A 21,475-nucleotide genomic window follows, 5' to 3' on the forward strand; every position below is an offset into this window, starting at 1 on the left:
CTCCTTACCAGAAAGCCTACTGAATATCCACTTCTAATCCACCACTTATAATACTCCACCTTTTTATTTCAACAGAATCATTTATTAAAGAATTCATGTTTTTTTTAAGGAAGATTACCCCTGACTTATGATATTGTGTTCATCACTACTGACATTATAGACATATTTTGCCACTATTCCACATGGAGTAGGTCTTGATTTGTTTGAATAAGCATGTTTAACTTGTGCTTTTAATAACAACCAGGACATTATGTTGATTACTGAATTTATTGATATCATCTTAACTAATAACTATTTATTTTTTCAGGGATAATTTTACCAACAAATGCAATGAGTTTCTATAGGGGTATCATTTGCCTCCACATATGCTAGTATAATCTTGTCTACTTGAGAGAAAAAAAATATATTTTTAATTCAACTTATTCCACTTCTTGGGTAATTTAGATGTCATTTCTGGACAATGTTTGTATCTTTTAAAGTTTACATATTGTATCTTGGAGGAATATGTTACCTATTTGGATATTAAGTTGATGAAAGTTGGAGATAATAATGTTTCAAGTTTGCTATCTACTGTAAAGATACATTTTCTAACTCTTTTTTTATTTTAGTAGCAATCACCCATACCAGTAATCATGAATGTTGGTGCATATGTTCCACAAGTTGGGTGTGCGATGGATGAGAAAGAAACACTTCGGAGTGAGTTGGATGAAGTGGTGATGACTGTACCCAAGGATAAGAGAGTGGTGATTGGAGCAGATTTCAATGGGCAAGTTGGTGAATGGAACAGAGGGGATGAGGAATTGATGGGTATGTATGGTGTTAAACAGAGGAATGCAGAAGGTCAGATGGTAGTGGATTTTGCAAAAAGGATGGACATGGCTGTGGTGAATACGTATTTTAACAAGAGAGAGGAGCATAGGGTGACATACAAGAGTGGAGGATGATGCACACAGGTGGATTATATATTATGTAGGAAGGCCAGTTTGAAGGAGAGTGGAGACTGTAAAGTGGTGATTGGGGAAAGTGTAGTTAGGCAGCATAGGATGATGGTTTGTAGGATGACGTTGGTGATCAAGAAGAGGAGGAGGAGTGTGAGGGCACCACCAAGGATCAAATGGTGGAAATTGAAAAAGGGTAATTGTGAGGTGGAGTTCAGGGATGAGTTAAGACAGGCACTGGGTGGCAATGAAGAGTTACCAAATAGCTGGGTAACTACAGCAGAGCTAGTAAGGGAGACTACTAGAAAGGTGCTTGGTATGACATATGGACAGAGGAAGGATGACAAGGAGACGTGGTGGAATGAGGAAGTACAGGAGAGTATACAGAGAAAGAGGTTGGCAAAGAAGAAGTGGGATTGTCAGAGAGATGAAGAAAGTAGACAGGAGTATAAGGAGATGAGGTGCATGGCAAAGAGAGAGGTGGCGAAGGCTAAGGATAAGGCATATGAAGAGTTGTATGAAAGGTTGGACATTAAGGAGGGAGAAAAAGACCTGTACTGATGGCTAGACAGAGGGACAGAGCTAGGAAAGATGTGCAGCAGGTAAGGGTGATAAAGGATAATGAGGGAAACATACTCACAAGCGAGGAGAGTGTGTTGAGGAGATGGAAAGAGTACTTTGAGGGGTTGATAAATGAAGAGAATGAGAGGGAGAGAAGGTTGGATGATATGGGGATAGTGAATCATGTAGTACAATGGATTAGCAAGGAGGAGGTAAGGATAGCTATGAAGAGGATGAAGAATGGAAAGGCTGTTGGTCCAGATGACATACCTGTGGAAGCATGGAGGTGTTTAGGTGAAATGGCAGTGGAGTTTTTAACCAGATTTTTTAATGAAATCTTGGAAAATGAGAGCATGCCTGAGGAATGGAGAAGTGTTTTGGTACTGATTTTTAAGAATAAGGGTGATGTGCAGAGCTGTAGTAACTACAGAGGAATTAAATTGATCAGTCACAGCATGAAATTATGGGAAAGAGTAGTGGAAGCTAGGTTAAGAAGGGAAATGATGATTTGTGATCAGCAGTATTGTTTCATGCTGGGAAAGAGCACTACAGATGTGATGCTTGCACTGAGAGTATTGATGGAGAAGTACAGAGAAGGTCAGAAGGAGTTGCATTGTGTTTTTGTAGATTTAGAGAAAGCATATGACAGGGGGCCTAGAGAGGAGTTGTGGTATTGTATGAGGAAGTCGGAAGTGTCAGAGAAGTATGTAAGGCTGGTACAGGATATGTACAAGGGTAGTGTGACAGCGGTGAGGTCTGCGGTGGGAGTGACAAATGCGTTTAAGGTGGAGGTGGGATTACATCAAAGATCAGCTCTTAGCCCTTTCTTATTTGCAATGGTGATGGACAGGTTGACAGACGAGATCAGACAGGAGTCTCTGTGGACTATGATGTTTGCAGATGACATTGAGATCTGTAGTGAGAGTAGGGAACAGGTGGAGGAGACCCTGGAGAGATGGAGATATGCCCTAGAGAGAAGAGGAATGAAGGTCAGCAGGATTAAGACAGAATATATGTGTGTGAATGAGAGGGAGGATAGAGGAATGGTGAGGATGCAAGGAGTAGAGGTGGCGAAGGTGGAGGAGTTTAAATACTTGGGATCAATTGTTTAGAGTAACGGTGAGTGTGGAAGAGAGGTAAAGAAGAGAGTACAGGCAGGATGGAGTGAGTGGAGAAGAGTGTCAGGAGTGATTTGTGACAGACGAGTACCAGTAAGAGTGAAAGAGAATGTCTACAAGAGGGTAGTGAGACCATCTATGTTATATGGGTTGGAGACAGTGGCATTGACAAAAAGGCAGGAGTTTGAGCTGGATGTGGCAGAGTTAAAGATGTTAAAATTTGCACTGGGTGTGAAGAGGGTGGACAGGATTAGGAATAAGTATATTAGAGGGTCAGCCCAGGTTGGAAGGTTTGGAAACAAAGCTAGAGAGGCAATATTATGTTGGTTTGGACATGTGCTGAGGAGGGATGCTGAGTATATTGGGGAAAAAGATGCTAGGATGAAGCTACCAGGTAACAGGAAAAGAGGAGGCCTAAGATAAAGTTTATGGATGTGGTGAGAGAGGACATGCAGGTGGTTGATGTGACAGAGCAAGATGCAGAGGACAGGAAGAAATGGAAACAGATGATCAGATTTGGCGACCCCTAACAGGAACAGCCGAAAGAAGATGATGATGACTAGCAATCACCCATACCACCATAAAAGAGTGTTTTGAAGGGACAGATGTTGAGGAGAAAATGCTATCAAATTAAAATAAATTCTTGGTTGAAAGTAATTTTGTTGGAAATATGTTTATTGAAATGGGGTATTCCAAAGACCTTGTATCTAAAATAAAAAATGAGATCATAGATGGATGGTGGTCTAAATATAATTCTGTTTTGGGTAAGAGCAACGAATATGCTTTGTTACCATGACAAAAATAGGTTGATTGTACTACTGACTAAAAAAAGTGACTAAAAGCAAAACCACCAAACAAAATGTATGAAACAGAGCATTCAGTAAGCACTTTCATAGTCTGAAGAAGTCTTACTATAGACGAAAGCTCTTACTGAATGTTCTGTTTAATACATTTTGTTTGGTGGTTTTGCTTTATTTAGTCATTTTTTTTTAGTCATTTGTTTTTTTTATTAGTGATCTATTTCTTTCATTTGGTGTGTATGTGATTGTACTACTTACTTTAACATATAATCATAATGTCTTTAGGATAAGACATATAGTTGATAAGAACGGGAATATGTTTACGCATTTTCTCAAATTATCACGAGTTCTCCCAGCAAAATCAAGTTTTATATGTATATATATGTATATATATATATATATATATATATATATATATATATATATATATATATATATATATATATATATATATATATATATATATATATATATATATATATATATATATATATATATATATATATACAAAAGGAATAGAATATAAAACAATTTTGGAGTAAGGCACACTTGAGAATTGTACCAATAGATTTAATCTAGGTATATACAGTTGTGGGATATGTCATAAGTGTTTAGATATATGTAACATTGAAGTGATAAATTTATGTAAAGAAACATCAAAATCAATGCTAAAGGTTATTATTATTGCTGTACTAAATGTGTTATTTATATTGCTTTTTGTCCACCATTTTATATTGAGAAAACTAAGCAGCTGAACACAAATAAGACATATCTGTCAGTAGAAATGAGTGTTTTATACAAACACCTTAAGTTATGTGTGCTAAGTTCATTTCAATATTTTGTCTTAAAGCAAGTAAAACTTAATATCAGGGAGGGATCATGGGAAAACAAAATTGAAAACGTGGACCTTCTTTGGAAGCATATTCTACAAGCAGGGTCTGCCTTTGGTTTCTGTGACAATATTTCTGTTATCAGTGTGCTGAAGCTTAGAGTTGCTGGACTTTAAGTACTTACCTACTTGTTTTTCAAAATGTCTCCAGGTAGCATATATGTTTTTTCATTTTAAAGTTTATAAGAGTGATTACTTTATGATTGTTGAACGTAATTATTCATTAGTATATGATGTGATTTTGAGAGGAGTGTATAAATGCATTTGGTACTGTCTAGTTTTGTTCAGATGAAGTCTTATATGTGCTGAAGATGAAATCATTACAAAATATAAGTATATTCTGATTATTTTTACAGATTACTGTTTTTATAATTTAATATATATAAAGCACTTTGTCTATTCAGAATCTTCACAAATCCTTATCTGTTTAAAAACTTTCATTTGACTCTGTAGTGCTTTCTTAGGCTATTTTGTCTCACCCTCCCTCCCTGTTGGTGTCTTGCTCTTATACTTGGTGGCTTTGCAGTTGCCCGCCCCTACTGTGACACACCTCCCAGTCTAGTGTCATTAGCTCATTCTTCTTAACACAGAGAGAACATTTGATAAGGCCTTCTGTTCCTCCTTTTTCCCTTTTCAAAAAGTAAAACAAAACTTTTTTTCTTTTTCGCCTGAACCTTCTTGTGTTCTGACTGTCCTTCTCAAACATATTGGAAATATACAGTATATTTCAGAGCATTTGTTACAACTGTATTTGCTATAACTGATTTAAGTATTTTTCTGGCTTTTGAATATTTACTGCTTAGCGACTGCATCTTAGCCTGTTTATACAGCTCTGCATTCTATTTAAACTGTTTTTGTGTTGATTAACTGTTTTGCACTCTTAAAAAGTTATTTGTTGCTTAATTTTACCTGTAGGCTAACACACTCAAGTGTGCTAGCCGCTTAAAAGCATTTATAGCATTTACTGTCTGTTTTTTTCCTTGTCTCTGTAAAAAAAAAAAAAAAAAAACATCTCTTGTTTTCCCACCTTACTGAACTAGAGTAGTCCAGTTTCAGAGTTGCTGATCCCTGGCCTTTGTTTTTAGTTCCTGTTACTGATCCATTGCCTTATTAGGAAGGAGGGAAGTTTCTTTGCTTACCAGTGGGAGTGGGAAGCACTGAGCAGCCTTTTGTCCGAATTGGTGAAGTTTCAGCCAGAAACTAGTAGTCCATTGGTCGTTTTGGGCCAATTCCTAGCTCCTTTCAGCCCCCTGCTATAAAACACGCTAAACACGTGTTTTCCAGCTTGTACCAACTCGGCACAGATCCTCGTGGTGGCCTGCAGAGTGATCCAAGCAGCAGAGAGCTAAAAGAGTGACTTTCTACCAGATATAAGTATTTTTTGTGGCTTTCCCACTGTTATTAAGCTAGCGACTGCATTTCGCCTGTTTTACTGCTACTTTAAGTGATTTCTTCATTTTACACTGTTTATTGCACTTTAAGTTACTAATTGTTGCAAATTGTTTCTGTAGGCTACACACTAAAGTGCGCTAGCCGATTTACAGCATTTATAGCATTTACAGTCTGTTTTTTTCCTTATCTCTGTAATAAAACAAAAAAATCTCTTGTTTTCCTGCCTTACTGAACTAGAGTAGTCCAGTTTCAGAGTTGCTGATCCCTGGGCTTTGTTTTTAGTTCCTGTTACTGATCCATTGCCTTATTAGGAAGGAGGGAAGTTTCTTTGCTTACCAGTGGGAGTGGGAAGCACTGAGCGGCCTTTTTGTCCGATTTGGTGAAGTTTCAGCCAGAAACTAGTAGTCCATTGGTCGTTTTGGGCCAATTCTTAGCTCCCTTCAGCCCCCTGCTATAAAACACGCTAAACGCGCGTTAGCGCGGAGTTGCCACTGTTGCACACAAGAGCAGCGGTTAAACAAGGTTAAACTATTCGGGACATCTAAATTCCACTCTTCAAATTTTCCCTTAGAACTACCTTCCTCGAGCTGTACTGCTGATCTAACCAGCATATCCTATAACTGAAAAGTTCATCTCTACTTGATTCCCAAGTAGACTATTCTCTATCTGTAAAGCCTAGCACTTACTCCTACAGTACTTGCACCTTGATAAAGCACTCTTATTATAGATAGTACCCCACCAGCCTAAAACCCACTTCCCCGAGTCCTTTGAAAGTCTCTTTATCTACTACTTCTAGTATGTCGAGGGATCAGTTGCTAGTGTCCTCTCCAGCTCAACTGGTGAACCTGGGAATATTGAGGCAATGTTACAATTGCGTCATGTACACAGACAATCCTCTCCTTCTCCCACAAAACACAAATACATGCGAGAGATGCAACTATACGACCAAACTGGAGGCTGAGCTCTCTCAACATAGGACTGGCAAGACCAGACAGGAGGAGAAGGTAACCACACAATACATACCCAGTCACACATGGTACCATCACAACTTCAAATCATACACATACTCACACAAAGACATACTCGGAGGCTCTGATCAAAAATTTACCAAAACAGCAGAGGCCACCAAAGCAGACACCCAAACAACTACCACCTCACGACCCAACACATGCAACACATAGACCACACAGTCAGAGTGTCAAACAGTCACAGCCCTTAAGGCCAAACAAAATGCCAGACACACTTGTCATTGGTGATTCCATAGTCAGACACACTGACGTCCCACTCACCAGACTGAGTAAGGAGAAGGTCACAGTAAGCTGCCTGTCGGGCGCTAGAATCCGCCACATAACGCAAGCACTCAGGTCTCTCAACAGCAGGTACAAGTACGACTCAGTCATTGTCCACGCTGGTGTCAATGACCTGAGACATACCTCCTTGGACTACATGAAAAGGGACATTGAGGAGCTCTCTGATTATGTAGCCCAGGCAGGTATGACCCTGACCTTGAGCAGTATCCTACCTTCACCTAGAATGATGCTACAATACAGTGATAAGATGATCAGCTTTAATAATTGGCTTAAATTCTGGTGTCATTCAAAGGGGATCCAATGTCTGTCTGCCTGGGATGACATGCTGGACAAGCCACGCTGCTTCGCAAGGGACGGCTTGCACCTGTCACCCCTGGGCTTCCGGATATTGGCAAAGGCTCTTGCCACCCCATAGTGCCTTTTTAGGCAAGGCTCAAATTCTAAACCTACCACCCTAGAACACCAAAAAGGAAAAAAACTAAGGGTAATGCTGCTCAATGCCAGAAGTCTCAATCTCAAGATGCACGCACTCGAGGCCCTTCTCAATATGGAGAACATTGATGTCTGTGCTGTGACAGAAACCTGGTTCAAGGCTCCTGAGAGCACCCCAGCACTAACAGGTTTCACCTCATATCATGCGTTCCGGCCCCAAAATCCAGACAACACCAAGAAAGGAGGGGGGGGTGTCCATATTCATAAAGGACACCCACACCTCAAGGTTGGTGGCAATGCACGATGCATCGGAGACCATCCAGGTGCAATTAACCATAGGCAAGACTGCTCTGCAATTTGTAGCATGTTACAGGCCACCCTCTCAAACTCAGGAACCTCACATGGCCTTCCTGAAAACATTGGAGGGGATAAATGTATCTCCAAACACCATCATACTAGGTGACTTCAACTACCCTAATATAGACTGGGAACACTACTCAAGCCCGAACACTCTAACCCAAACATTCCTGGAGTTCATAAACTCAAATGCCATGGAACAACTAGTCACCATCCCCACAAGAGGAGAAAACATACTTGATCTCATCATCACGAACATGGGATCAAAATGTTCAACACCGGAAGTATACCCCTCACTGGTGAGATCAGATCATAAACTAATCTCGCTGGAGGTCCTCATCCCGCCCCAACCTGAAACAAAAAAGACCACAGTGAAAAACTTCTCAAAAGCCGATTTCACACTTCTAAAAACTAGTGTGGTCTCCTTTAAGGCCCCTGAGCCAGTGGTAAACATTACTCAAACCGCTGAATCACTTACAAATGCCTTCTACCAGCACCTACAGGACTGCATGGATCAGGCAATCCCAAACAAAACTAAGACTCTCTGTACCAAAGGCAAGCATCCAGTCTGGTGGACCCCAGCCATAAACAAGCTCTACAACAAAAGGAGGAAGCTACTACAAGATAGAGCAAAATCCTTGAAAGGTAAGACACCTTTGATCATTATAAGTAAAAACTAACAACTCTCATAAAATCATCCAAGGCAAATTTTGAGAGAAAAATCGCCAAGGACTCTAAAGACAATCATAAGGCCTTCTTTAGCTATGTTAGAAACCTAGGAGGAAACTCCCAGATATGCTCAGAATTAGTTCAAAATGATGTGAAAATGACTGAACCTACACACATTGCTAACATACTGGCTGACAGGTTCAGTGCAAACTTCTCCCCCAAAAGGAGAGATATCTATTCCAGAGGATTGTAGCCCCCAAACATCTCCAACGCCCAGGTGAGAACTGCCCACACTAAGGCAAAAAACACAGCATCCATGGGACCGGATGGTGTCCCCGGCTGTGTGCTTCATGAACTCAACGAGGAATTAAACCCACAGTTAGGACAGCTGTTTAATCTTAGCCTCACCTCAGGATACGCACCCAAGGAGTGGCGACGGCGACTGTGGTCCCACTTCATAAGGGCGGTGCCTCCACAGACCCTGGAAATTACCACCCCATTAGCTTGACAAGCCTTATCTGCAAAGCCATGGAGAGGATCATAATGGAACTCATAAATAAAGACATAGGGAACTTGCAGACTTTGGATCCAACCCAGTTTGGCTTTGTCAAAGGCAGATCCTGCCTCTTAAACTTGGTTGACTTTTTCGAGACAGTCACCAAGGCCATTGATGAGGGAAAGGCAGTCCATACAGCCTACCTCGACCTGGCAAAGGCCTTCGACACAATACCCCACTCAGGTATCATCGAAAAACTCATCAGCTTGAATGTAAACCCATACATCACAAGATGGGTTGCAAACTGGCTAAGTGACAGAACCCACAGGGTCAGAGTTGCTGGAGCCATGTCAGACTCAAAGCCTGTCACAAGTGGTGTCCCACAGGGCTCAGTCCTGGGTCCACTCTTGTTCGGCATCTACTTTTCTGAAGTACAAGCAAACACAGGAGGGTTATGGCTGACAAAGTTTGCAGATGACTGCAAACTGGGCCATAGTCAAAACACATCTGACACAGATATCCTCCAGAAGGGCCTCACAGAAATGGATAACTGGTGCCAGAGCCATGGCCTGAAGTTAAACGCCAAAAATGCATAGTCATACCCTTTGGGAAAAACAAGGTTACCCCTAGCTACCATATAGGTGGCAATCCACTGAGCACAGAAAAAGTCATCAGGGATCTGGGGACCCAAGTTGACAGTAGCCTTTCATTTGACACTCATGTTGCTAAAGTAGTTAGGAAAACCTTCTATATCGCCCACCTGATCATGAAGGGATTCACATCTAGATCAAGGGAGGTCATCGTCCCCTGTACTCATCACTCATTAGACCTATGATTGAGTACAATGCCCGTTCGAATGTATCTGACCAGACACCTGCTGCAGCTTGAAAGGCCCCAAAAGTTCCTCACCAAAAGGATAAAGGGTCTCAAAATATGTCTTATGCTGCCCGACTGAAAGAACTCCAGCTCTATTCAGTCTCATACCGCTTGCTCAGAGGTGACCTGTGCCTGACATATAAGGCCATGTCAAACCCAGATTTGATGAATATGCTTCACCTCAAAAATCTAGATCCCTCAGAACCACAAGGGCGGAGAGTTAAACCTTGACACGGTTATAAATAGAACGTGCTGGAAGGACAGATTCATCACCCAGAGACTCCCTATGCTGTGGAACAAAATCCCGGTACATGTGAGGCAGAGCACCTCGCTGGCCTTGTTCAAGAGGAATCTTGACCAATGGATGGGAGATCGCAGATATACCCCAGGGATTACTTCAGTGTCACTGCTTGACAGAGGCACAGAAAAATGATAGGCATAGTTTTTATTCAAACTAAAGGGGTGGCGAAAGCCACATAACTATGGGCTAGGCTTATAAATGCCCTTGGGCAGATAGCCTAGTATGAACCTATGAACCTATTAAACTAATTATTTATTTGTGATATTAAATTTTATGATACTGCCACAGCGATTTTCTTTGGGTTTGAATCCCCCATTTAACTCTACTTTACAAATGTTATTGAATTTATGTGATAACGACACTCCTAAGGTACCCTTAGTGAAAACAAAATCTTGATTTTATAATTAAAACAATGAAGAGATTCCTTATTCAAGCGAAAATGAATGAAACTTAAGATTCACGAAGGTGGCCAAGAAGGGTGGTGTATCAGTATGTAAAAGCCATCGGAAAATCCTCTCTAAGTTGGATGAATATACAGAAATTGCATTATAGGATATTCATCGGAAATATAAATATATAGAAAATGCATATACTGATGTAATGTTGCACGGTTGTATAGAGTATAATACACACTGCACAATCTGATGGAAAACTGAGTTTAAATAAACACACCAAGAAAACTACTAAAACTCAATGAGGCCCACTAGATCCAATATAGGCACCTTAAAGTTCTGGTAAACTGTAAACCAAGTATCCCACAAAAGCAAAGAAGTGCACAGATTTCAGTACCATAAAATCTGTTTAATATCATGGAAGATTAAGCGCTTTCATTCCTCACAGGGAACTTCATCAGAATATATTATCACTCCACATACTCATTTAAATACCATTTCTTAATTACATTCATTTAACCAGTTTACAATTCCATTAATTGCCATCAATTTAAAGTCACCAGACACAGATATAGCAAAATAATACTATATTTGTACAAAAAACATATAAAAATACTTTTAGAAATCAAAACTTGTTTAAAATAATTATAAGTACATTCAATACTTTAAAGCTCTTCTTTTTAAATCAGGGACAATGGAATAGTGTTCATTTAACCATGGAGGGGTACAGGTATCCAGGGTTAACTGCCATATAAGCTCCTGCTATTCAAGGTTTGTTTCCCAATCCTCTCCCCATTCTGGAACATCCACCTTTTCCATCACCCAAAACTTGAATTTAGCTTGTGCACGATTTAATGTGTGTTTAAATAGAGCATTTGTTTCTTTTTGTTTACTGATCTCATACATATGTTCGTATATTCTTTGTTTTCATTTTCTCTCAGTTTTCCCCACATAATATGAGCAACATTCCCCGCAATAAGCCAAGAAGACTACCCTTTTTGTATAACAGCTATAATGTTCAGTTGCTGTTAATGTTAGTGTTTTTGTCTATCACAAAGTTTTAATTCAGCCACATTTGCAATATATGGACATTGGGGGCACATCCCACATCTGAAAGTGCTTGACCTACCACTATACTTTGTGTCCTCTATTATTTTCAAAATATTTTTTTCAAATTAGGACCTCTTTTGTATCCAAATTTTAATGTCTTGGCAAATACATCCAGGCTGTTGGGCATATTGGGAAAAAGTTGCAATACCTTAAAATAATATTTTTTACCTCCTTGGTATCTCTATGATAGTCAGTTGCCATAAATAATTCTTGCCCAAGGTCTTGTGTCTTACCTATCAAGTTTTCTTGGGGTATTCTTACCTGGTCATTGACAGCTGTTGCCCCTGCATGTGTAAAGGGCATCAGTGGTACATACTTGTGCCCTCATTCCCTCAAAATGGCTTCCTTAATAGTATTAATTACTTTCTATGATAACCCCTGCTAATAAAAAGTTCAATGCAATTCATTCTATGACTAAATCTTCCATAAGGGTGGTCATACGAGCAGCCCTCACCATTTGCCCTTTCATAATGGTCTTTTTCTGTAAAAAAGGATGTTCACTCAGGAAATGCAAACAGGAATTGGAAAAGTATTTTTTCCAATATAAGGTAGATACATATCTTTTGTTAATTCTGTCCTTTCTAAGATTTACATCCAAAAAATGCATTTCCTCAAGTCCTATATTATAAGTAAATGTTAGAAACTGGGTTGTGTTATTAATATATGTAACAAAAGTTTCAGTCAGGTTCACGGGCCCCTTCCAAGTGACAACTATATTATCCAGGAAATGATAATAAGCTCTAACATTATTATACAACGACCCCCCCATTAATATTCCATAACGTGCACGCTGATTGGTCAGTGTGCACGTTGTAAATCAGAGTTATACTAATGGAAAAAGGTCCGCTCGCCCGGACATTTTCCATTAGTATAAGTCTTTTTTTACAGCAACGGAGAATGCAAGATCTCCGTTGCTTTTTACACATTGTCTCACTATGTTAAACTCATTTAACATAGCGAGACAGCTTTGAAAAAAGTAACGGAGATCTTCCTTTCTCCATTGCTTTTTTTAAAGCTGTCTTGCTATGTTAAACTCCTTTAACATAGCGAGACAATTTGTAAAAAGCAACGGAGATCTTGCTTCCGCCCACAGTTCTGATGTACTGTGTAAGCATACGCATGCGCAGTACATCAGAACTGCCGCAGAATACCAGACAATTGCAGAAGACAATTGCAAGGAGACATTATACAATGCCATTATTTAAGAAAAGTAATTATTTTTTTTTCTTAAATAATGTCATTGTATAATAGCAATAACCCGCTTCTCCCTCGTGACCAAACATCACCATCCGTGGGTAAATCCAGCATTATCCACACCCAGGCATATATAATGTGGAGGAAAAGACAATGTTATCCCCAATACTCTAGAACAATGTTGGCATAAACTGGGGCACATGAGGCCCCCGTGGCTACCCCATCCACCTGTTTATAATATTCAGCCTGCAAAATATGTAGTTGTTCTTGAGCACAAATTCCATATTTTCAAAGGTTAGTCTAAAGTGTTTTTGTGACAAAAATTCAAAGTCAATAAGAACTTCTTCAAACCAAGATAAAACGACATTATGGGGTATAACATTAAAAAGATATTTTATATCTATGGTTACAAACGTATAGTCAACATTGTATTCTGTTCCACCAATATTCCTCAGAAAGTCCCAGGAATCAATTTATTTATTTATTTTATTTATTTTACATTTGTTAACCGGGTTAGTCTGGCTGGGCTTTTGGCTCATTTTCAGCAGAGACCCAGGTAGAAAAGCTCCTCAGGACTAGGATGTGCTGGCATAATCCATAAAATGGTTTTAGTTTTGTATCAACAAATATGGCAAGGGGTTGAGTTTTAGAACTGGATGAGGATACAATGGGCCACAGTGGAGGATTGTAAGATTTCTATGGACTTTAGGGATACCTAATATCCCTGGAATAACCAGTTTCGGAACTTTACTTGTCCAGGGCACCTTCTAACAGGTTATTCTCTAGCCATAAATCCAAGTTCTTGTAAGCCAGATTTATCTCATTTCTAGATATTTGTACATTTTTCCATCACTGTGCAAAATCTCAGTCATTTTACTAGCATAGGCCCACTGCTCCAAAATAGCCACTCCCCCCTTGTCTGGCCTCATGATTCTAACTTCTTGCTTCTCACTTAGTCCATAAAGAAGTTTATTTTCAGTCTGGGATAAATTGTAATTAAACCATCTCTTGTTGTTGTTAAATAATTTTCGAATATCCCTCTCCACCAGTGATTCAAAATTGTTAAAGACTGGATGAATAGGTGGATTAATAGTACTTTTCTTTCTCAATCTACTAGTACAAGTTGTAGAATTATCCCCTAACATTATTTTCAAATTTAAATTTCTAACAAACATCTTAACATCTAAAACTGTGTTCGCTAAAGATCCTTTTTTAGTAGGGACATATGTAAAACCTTTTTGAAAAAGTTTGAAATGTGTATCAGTTAATTCTAAATCACTATAATTAAAAATATGAAATTGTCCAATGTATAAACCAGTCCATCATTTTGTATGACTCTTTTGTCAATAGGTTCGTCTGTAGAATCATTTGTACCTATGATCTCTTCATCTAATAAGTTCTGCCCCCCCCCTCTGTCCCCTCTGAAAATGGGGTTGATATACTGATTGTGAAGCTTTCTGTGTTATCTGTGCATAGGACAGCTGAACTGGTAGGTTCTGTAATCTCAGTGATCTTCTTACAAGGGGTTTGTCTAAGGGTCCTGTTTCTATCTCAACTCACAATAACTGGAATTGACATTATGACTATCCTCAGAATCTTCCCTAGACCTAATCTGGTTCTTCTGTGTAACAAAATTCAAATGCCCTATTTTACCATTCCTTTTAGGTAAAAAGATGAATAAGCAGTACCATTCCTGTACTCATTCTTATCTCTTTCCGATTAGATACCTTCCTTTTTTTTTTGGTCTGACAGTATCCACATCCCTAAACATATTAAGATATTTACAATTATATTCATGAATAGTATGCATTCAATCTTTTTCTATCATCTGGTTCAGTTGTAAAATATTATTATACAATTCTTCCATTAGACCTTCATTATTTTTAATGATAACCTGGATAAGGACTACTCCACAATAATTTAAAATGTCAACAAGTTCATTAAAAAATGCCATGCCTTCCACGACATGATTAGGGAACTTCACTACTCTTAACCCCTTCGGAACTTGTTTCCATTCGATATTTATTTTCAAAAAACAGTTGTCAATGGTTAAAGCCTTGTACTTTTTGAGTTTATCTTTTAATTTATAAAGCATGCCTTGATAGGAAATCTTCTCATTCCTAGGAGGTTCTTGGCAAACAGTTACATCTCGCTTAAGCCAGTCATTCAAATTCCAGTTAGAGAACAAATTGTTGTTCCTCTCATCCTGCATAGTGGTTCCAGTTCTATGTAGTACAGTTTGTATAGGATCAGAAACCTCAGGGGTAGAGTTAACACTCACTATTTCTCTTATAGACATTGTTAAAGAAGGACACAGCATTTTTTAATGAACTTGTTGACATTTGAAATCATTGTGGACTGGCCGTTATGCAGGTTATCATTACAAAATAATGAATGTCTAATGGAAAAATTGTATGATGATATTTTACAACTAAGCAATATGATAGAAAAAGATTTGATGCATAATGTTCATGAATATAATTGCAAATATCTTAGGAATGTGGATACTGTTACAGACAAAAACAAAAAAGGAAGGTATCTTAGTTGGAAAGAGATGTGAATGAGTACAGGAATGGTACTGCTTACTCAGGTTTTTTTTTACCCAAAATGAATGGTAAAATAGGGCACTTGAATTTTGTTACAATGAACAACCAGATTAGGTCTAGGGAAGATTCTGAAGTCAGTTATAACATCAATTCTAATTATCGTGAGTTGAGACAGGAACAGGACCCTTTAGACAAACCCCCTGTAAGAAGATCACTGAGGTTACAGAACCTACCAGTTCAGCTGTCCTATGCACAGGTAACACAGAAAGCTTCACAATCAACATATCAACCCCATTTTCAGAGGGAACAGAGCAGGAGGGGCAGAATTTGTTAGATGAAGAGATCATAGGTATGAATGATTCTACAAGAGAACCTATTGACAAAAGGGTCATACAAAATGATTGATGGTTTATACATTGGACAATTTTCATATATTTAATTAGAGTGATTTAGAATCAACTGTTACACATTTCAGACTTTTTCAAAAAGGTTTTATATACGTCCCTACTAAAAAAGGATCTGTAGCGAACCCAATTTTAGATGTTAAGATGTCCGTTAGAAATTTAAATTTGAAAATAATGTTAGGGGATAATTCTACAACTGGTACCTGTAGAGTGAGAAAGCAAAGTACTATTAATCCACCTATTCATCCAGTCTTTAACAATTTTGAATCATTGGTGGAGAGGGATATTTGAAAATGATTTAACAACAACAAGAGATGGTTTAATTGTAATTTATACCAGGCTGAAAAGAAACTTTTTTATGGACTAAGTAGGAATCAAAAAGTAAAACTCATGAGGCCAGACAAGGGGAGAGGGATGGCTATTATGGAGCACTGGGTCTATACTAGTAAAATGATTGAGATTTTGCACAGTGATGGAGAATATTTACAAGTATCTAGAAATGAAATAAATCTGGCTTACAAGAACTTGGATTTATGGCTAGAGGATAAACTGTTACAGGGTGCCCTGGACAAGTATTGTTTGAATTTTATAGGGTTCCAAAACCGGTTATTCCACGGATATTTGTATCCCTAAAGTCCATAAAAATGTTAGTAATCCTCCATTGCGGCCCATTGTATCCTCAGCCAGTTCTAAAACCCAACCCCATGCCATATTTATTGATACAAAACGAAAACCATTTTATGGATTATATCAGCACATCCTTATTGATTGCTGGGAATTTCTGAGGAAAATGCCTGGAACAGAATACAATGTTGACTATACATTTGTAACCACAGATATAAAAGATTTTTTAGTGTTATACCACATAATGTTGGTTTATCTTAATATGAAGAAGTTCTTATGGACTTTGAATTTTTGTCACAACAAGACTTTAGATTAACCCTTGAAAATATGAAATCTGTGCTCAAGAGCAACTACATGTTTTTTTCAGGGTGAATATTATAAGCAGGTAGATGGGGTAGCCATGCAGGCCTCATGTGCCCCAGGTTTGCCAACATTGTTCTATTATATTGGGAACAACATATCTTTTCCTCCACATTATGTATTAATAATATCAGAGCATATTATCATTTTCTGGATGATATATTTATCATTTGGAAGGGGCCCGTGAACTTGATTGAAACTTTTGTTACATATATTAATAACACAACCCAGTTTCTAACATTTACTCATAACACAGGATTTGAGGATATGCATTTTTTGGATGTAAATATTAGAAAGGACAGAATTAACAAAATATATGTATCTACCTTGTATCGGAAAAAAATTCCTATTTGCATTTCCTGAGTGAACATCCTTTTTTACAGAAAAAGAACATTGTGAAAGGGCAAATAATGAGGGCTACTTGTATGACCACCCTTATGGAGGATTTAGACATAGAATTAATTACACTGAGAAACTTTTTATTACCAGGGGTTATCCAAAGAAAGTAGTTAATACTATACATTTTGAGGGAATGGGGGCACAAGTATGTACCACTGATGCTCTTTACACATGCAGGATCAACAGTTGTCAATGACCAGGTAGGAATACTCTATGAAAATATGATAGGTAAGACACAAGACCTTCGGCAAGAATTATTTCCCTGGACATTTCCCTGGAGCTTGCCAGCTAGATTGAGCAATAGAACGTCTGTGAAGACTGCCCTAAAGTGAACTTTGTGAATGTAGGTAGCCTTAAACCAACTACTGTCTCTGTAGCTACCTACTTAGTAACTGATATACTTTTGTCTAACTTCCCTTGTAAGTGATTCAGCAGCCTACCGTGGACCAAACGAAAATACTCTCCCCTCCCAGGTCACCTTTGTCCTTGATATTTTCACAGTGAACCTTTAGGTGACCTGCACACCTTTCCTGCCTGCTTTCTTCATTCTTACCACTAGGTGGCAGCACCTACCAACCAAAAGATGGTGCAACTTTAATTTTACTTTGGCTTCTTTCCTATGAAGCTGACTAAATAGCTTAAGAGGCAGTATTTTCACTGTCAGCAATCTGGTAATTCACCCCCTGTACAACATACAATAATTAAATTAAAACATCTTTTTCATTCCTGAAAATTATTTCTCCTTATCTGGTTTTCCATTTACTGCACCTGCTTACCTTTCTATACCGTCAGCAGTGGCTGATACTTTTTTTGCTGTTGATTTTCTTTTTTTGTTCTTTTAGTTTCCAGTAATCTTCCCTGCCCACTCATTTTATTCCCCGCCTCATACTCCCTCTGAACTTCGCTCTTTTTATCCCCTCCCCCTTCATCACCTGCCCGGAATCTACTTCTAGAGGTCAAGATCTTTGGCGCCATTTTTTAAAAAGAAAAAGCCCCTGTGGTCCCCGCGGTAGTGCTGCTCGTTTTGCCTTGCCCAAATGTACAAGACATTGATCTTGCCACCCAATTCAGCTCTATTTCCAAACTTACCTCTTCCTTCTCTAATAACAATCCACCCCCTACTTCCACTTCTCCTCACCCATCACCCCCTCCATCTTCATTCTCTCGTTTCCCCATCCCCTCAATCCCCTCCATTCTCCATTAAACCTATCCCTACTTCTACCATAAAAAAACTCCTGCAGAAACTAAAACCATGCACCAGTGCCCCTGATAACATTCCCTCATACTTCCTCAGTATAGCTGCCGAAGCCATTGCCCTCCCAATCAGTATCCTAATCAACCGCTTTATCCAAGAAGGTCTTGTTCCACAACCCTGGAAAAAAGCTTACATCATTCCCCTGCATAAAGGAGGCAACAGTACTAATATTACCAATTTCCGGCCCATTGCCATCCTCTCTCCCATTTCAAAAATCCTAGAGAAATATATCCATCTTCAACTCCTTCCCTATCTCTTAGACAACAACCTATTAACTCCTACCCAACACGGATTCAGACCCAATCATAGCACCATGACTGCCCTCCTATCCTTCCTGGAAACTGTGAATAAAGCTAGAGATTCTGGCTTCACTGTATCTACCATCCTACTCTATCTCTCTAAGGCCTTTGACACTGTCTCTCATAACCTATTCCTTACTAAACTATCTCACCTAAACCTATCACCTTCATCTCTCAATTGGTTTACCAGCTATCTCTCCAACAGGCAACAAGCTGTCAAGTGGAAAAAAAGCCACCTCCTCCTTCCACAACACCCCCACAGGTGTCTCACAGGGTTCTATATTGGGCCCCCCTCTTCAATATATTAATTAATGATTTTTTTCCGCTCAATCCCTTATGCTAACATTATTCCATATGCAGATGATTCTACAATCATCTGTGCTGCCTCATCCATCCCAACTCTCTTAAAGCTGACTCAAGATGCCTTCTCTACCACAGAACAGTGGATGAAAGACAACCATCTAGCACTCAATGCAGCTAAAACAAAACTTATGATATTTACCCCCTCTAAAACCAATACCTTTGATAGAAAACTATTCTCCATCACCAGACAAAATAATACACCTCTTGAACTGGTATCTGAAACCAAACTACCAGGAGTCCAAATTGATGACAAGCTTAAATTCAGTTCCCATCTACTACTAAACATAAAAAAAAACACCAAAAACGTGGCCTGCTCTAGCGGCAATCGATTGCTCACCTCAGCTACTAAGCTCACTCTCACTACTACATTCTCTTACCCTCCCTCCTTTATGGTGCCCCTCTTTTAACAAACCTACTATCATCTCTCTAAACAAAACTGTCCTCTTGGTATAATAAAATAGCCAGATTCACCACTAGCAACAAATCATCAACCCATCACTGTGCACCTCTCCACAAACTAAACTGGCTAGAGCTTCCCACCCACCTACCTCTCCTACACTCAGCTCACCTATGCACACAAACTCATTTTTCAGCCATTCCTCTGTCCCTCCCTGTCCACTACCTTTAAAATGCACCACACACAAAGACTACTCAGATCTACCAATCAAAACCTAATAGAAGTTTACAGACCCCTTCGCCCCCCAGGACAAAACCTCCTGTCCTTTTCCCTAGCACGCCTATGGAACTCCCGCCCTCCCTCCATTCGTACCATCAGTGGCCTCCCATCCTATAAAATAATTGCGCCACTCACATCTAACATCCACATGGGAATGCTCCTGCTCCCATCCCTCATAACCTATTCCCCACTTCCTACAGTCTTCCATATCATAAATTCCAGATAGCAAATTCATACTTGCTTCCAGTAAACAACTTCTTATTTGCATCTAGCAAATTCTAAGCCTACTGCATCTAACTACTTATTCTTAATCCTACTAGAGCAATGTTCCCATTCTAAAAAAAAAAAACTTTTATTTTTGACTGTAACCTCAGTATTTGTTTTGTTCTGTCTTATAACCAGAAATTGTTAAATCACTGTAATATTTTTGTAATCTGTGCTTTTCAACCCAGGACTCCATTGAAAACAGGTTATTTTGGCCCAGTGGGCTATCCTGGTTAACCACCTGCAAATAAATAAATAAAATAAATAAATATTTATGGCAATTGACTATCATAGAGATACCAAGGAGTTACAATTATTATTTTAAGGTACTAGAGACTTTTTTTCCAGTATGCCCAACAGCCTGGATGTATTTGCCAAGACCTTAACATTTGGATACAAGAAAGGTCCTAATTTGAAAAATTATTTTGAACATAATAGCGAACACATAGAGTATAGTGGTAAGTCAGGCACTTTCAGATGTGGGATGTGCACCCAATGTCCATATATTGCAAATTTGGCTGAATTGCAACTTGGTGATAGACAAAAGAATTTAACAGCACCTGGATATTATAGCTGTTATACAAAATGGGTAGTCTACTTGACTTATTGTGGGGAATGTCTCTCATGTGGGGAAAACTGAGAGAAAATGAAAACAGAGAATATACGAACATATGTACGAGATCAGTAAACAAAAAGAAACAAATGCTCTGTTTAAACACACATTAAATTGTGCACAAGCTAAATTGAAGTTTTGGGTGATAGAAAATGTGGATGTTCTACAAAGGGGAGAGAAAATGTGGATGTTCTACAAAGGGGAGGGAATTGGGGAAAAAAACCTTGAATACCAAGAGCCTATGTGGCAGTTAACCTTGGATGCCTGTACCTCTCCATGGTTAAATGAACACTATTCCATTGTCCCTACTTTAAAAAGAACAGCTTTAAAATATTGAATGTACTTACAATTATTTTAAACAAGTTTTGATTTCTAAAAGTATTTTTACATGTTTTTTTGGTACAAACGTAATACTACTTTGCTGTAACTGTGTCTGGTGACTTTAAAATGATGACAATTAATGGAATTGTAACATGGTTAATTGAATGTAATTGAGAAATGGTATTTAAATGAGTATGTGGAGTTAGAATATATTCTGATGAAGTTGAGGAATGAAAGTGCTTAATCTTCCATGATATTAAACAGATTTTATGGTACTGAAATCTGTGCACTTCTTTGCTTTTGTGGGATACTTGGGAGTATAGTTTACCAGAACTTTAAGGTTCTTTTATTGGATCCAGTGGGCCTCGCTGAGTTTTAGTAGTTTTCTTGGAATATAGAATATAATGTTTTTAATCATCTCAATGTTTCTAGTTTTACTCATTAACTTTATTTTAACTGAACAAAAAACAAAGAGCAATTTAATTTTAATATAAAGTGTGACATAAATAAATAGCC

The sequence above is a fragment of the Protopterus annectens genome, chromosome 16.part0 (assembly GCF_019279795.1).
Source record: "Protopterus annectens isolate FY-2018-M chromosome 16.part0, PAN1.0, whole genome shotgun sequence".
Taxonomy (NCBI): domain Eukaryota; kingdom Metazoa; phylum Chordata; order Ceratodontiformes; family Protopteridae; genus Protopterus; species Protopterus annectens.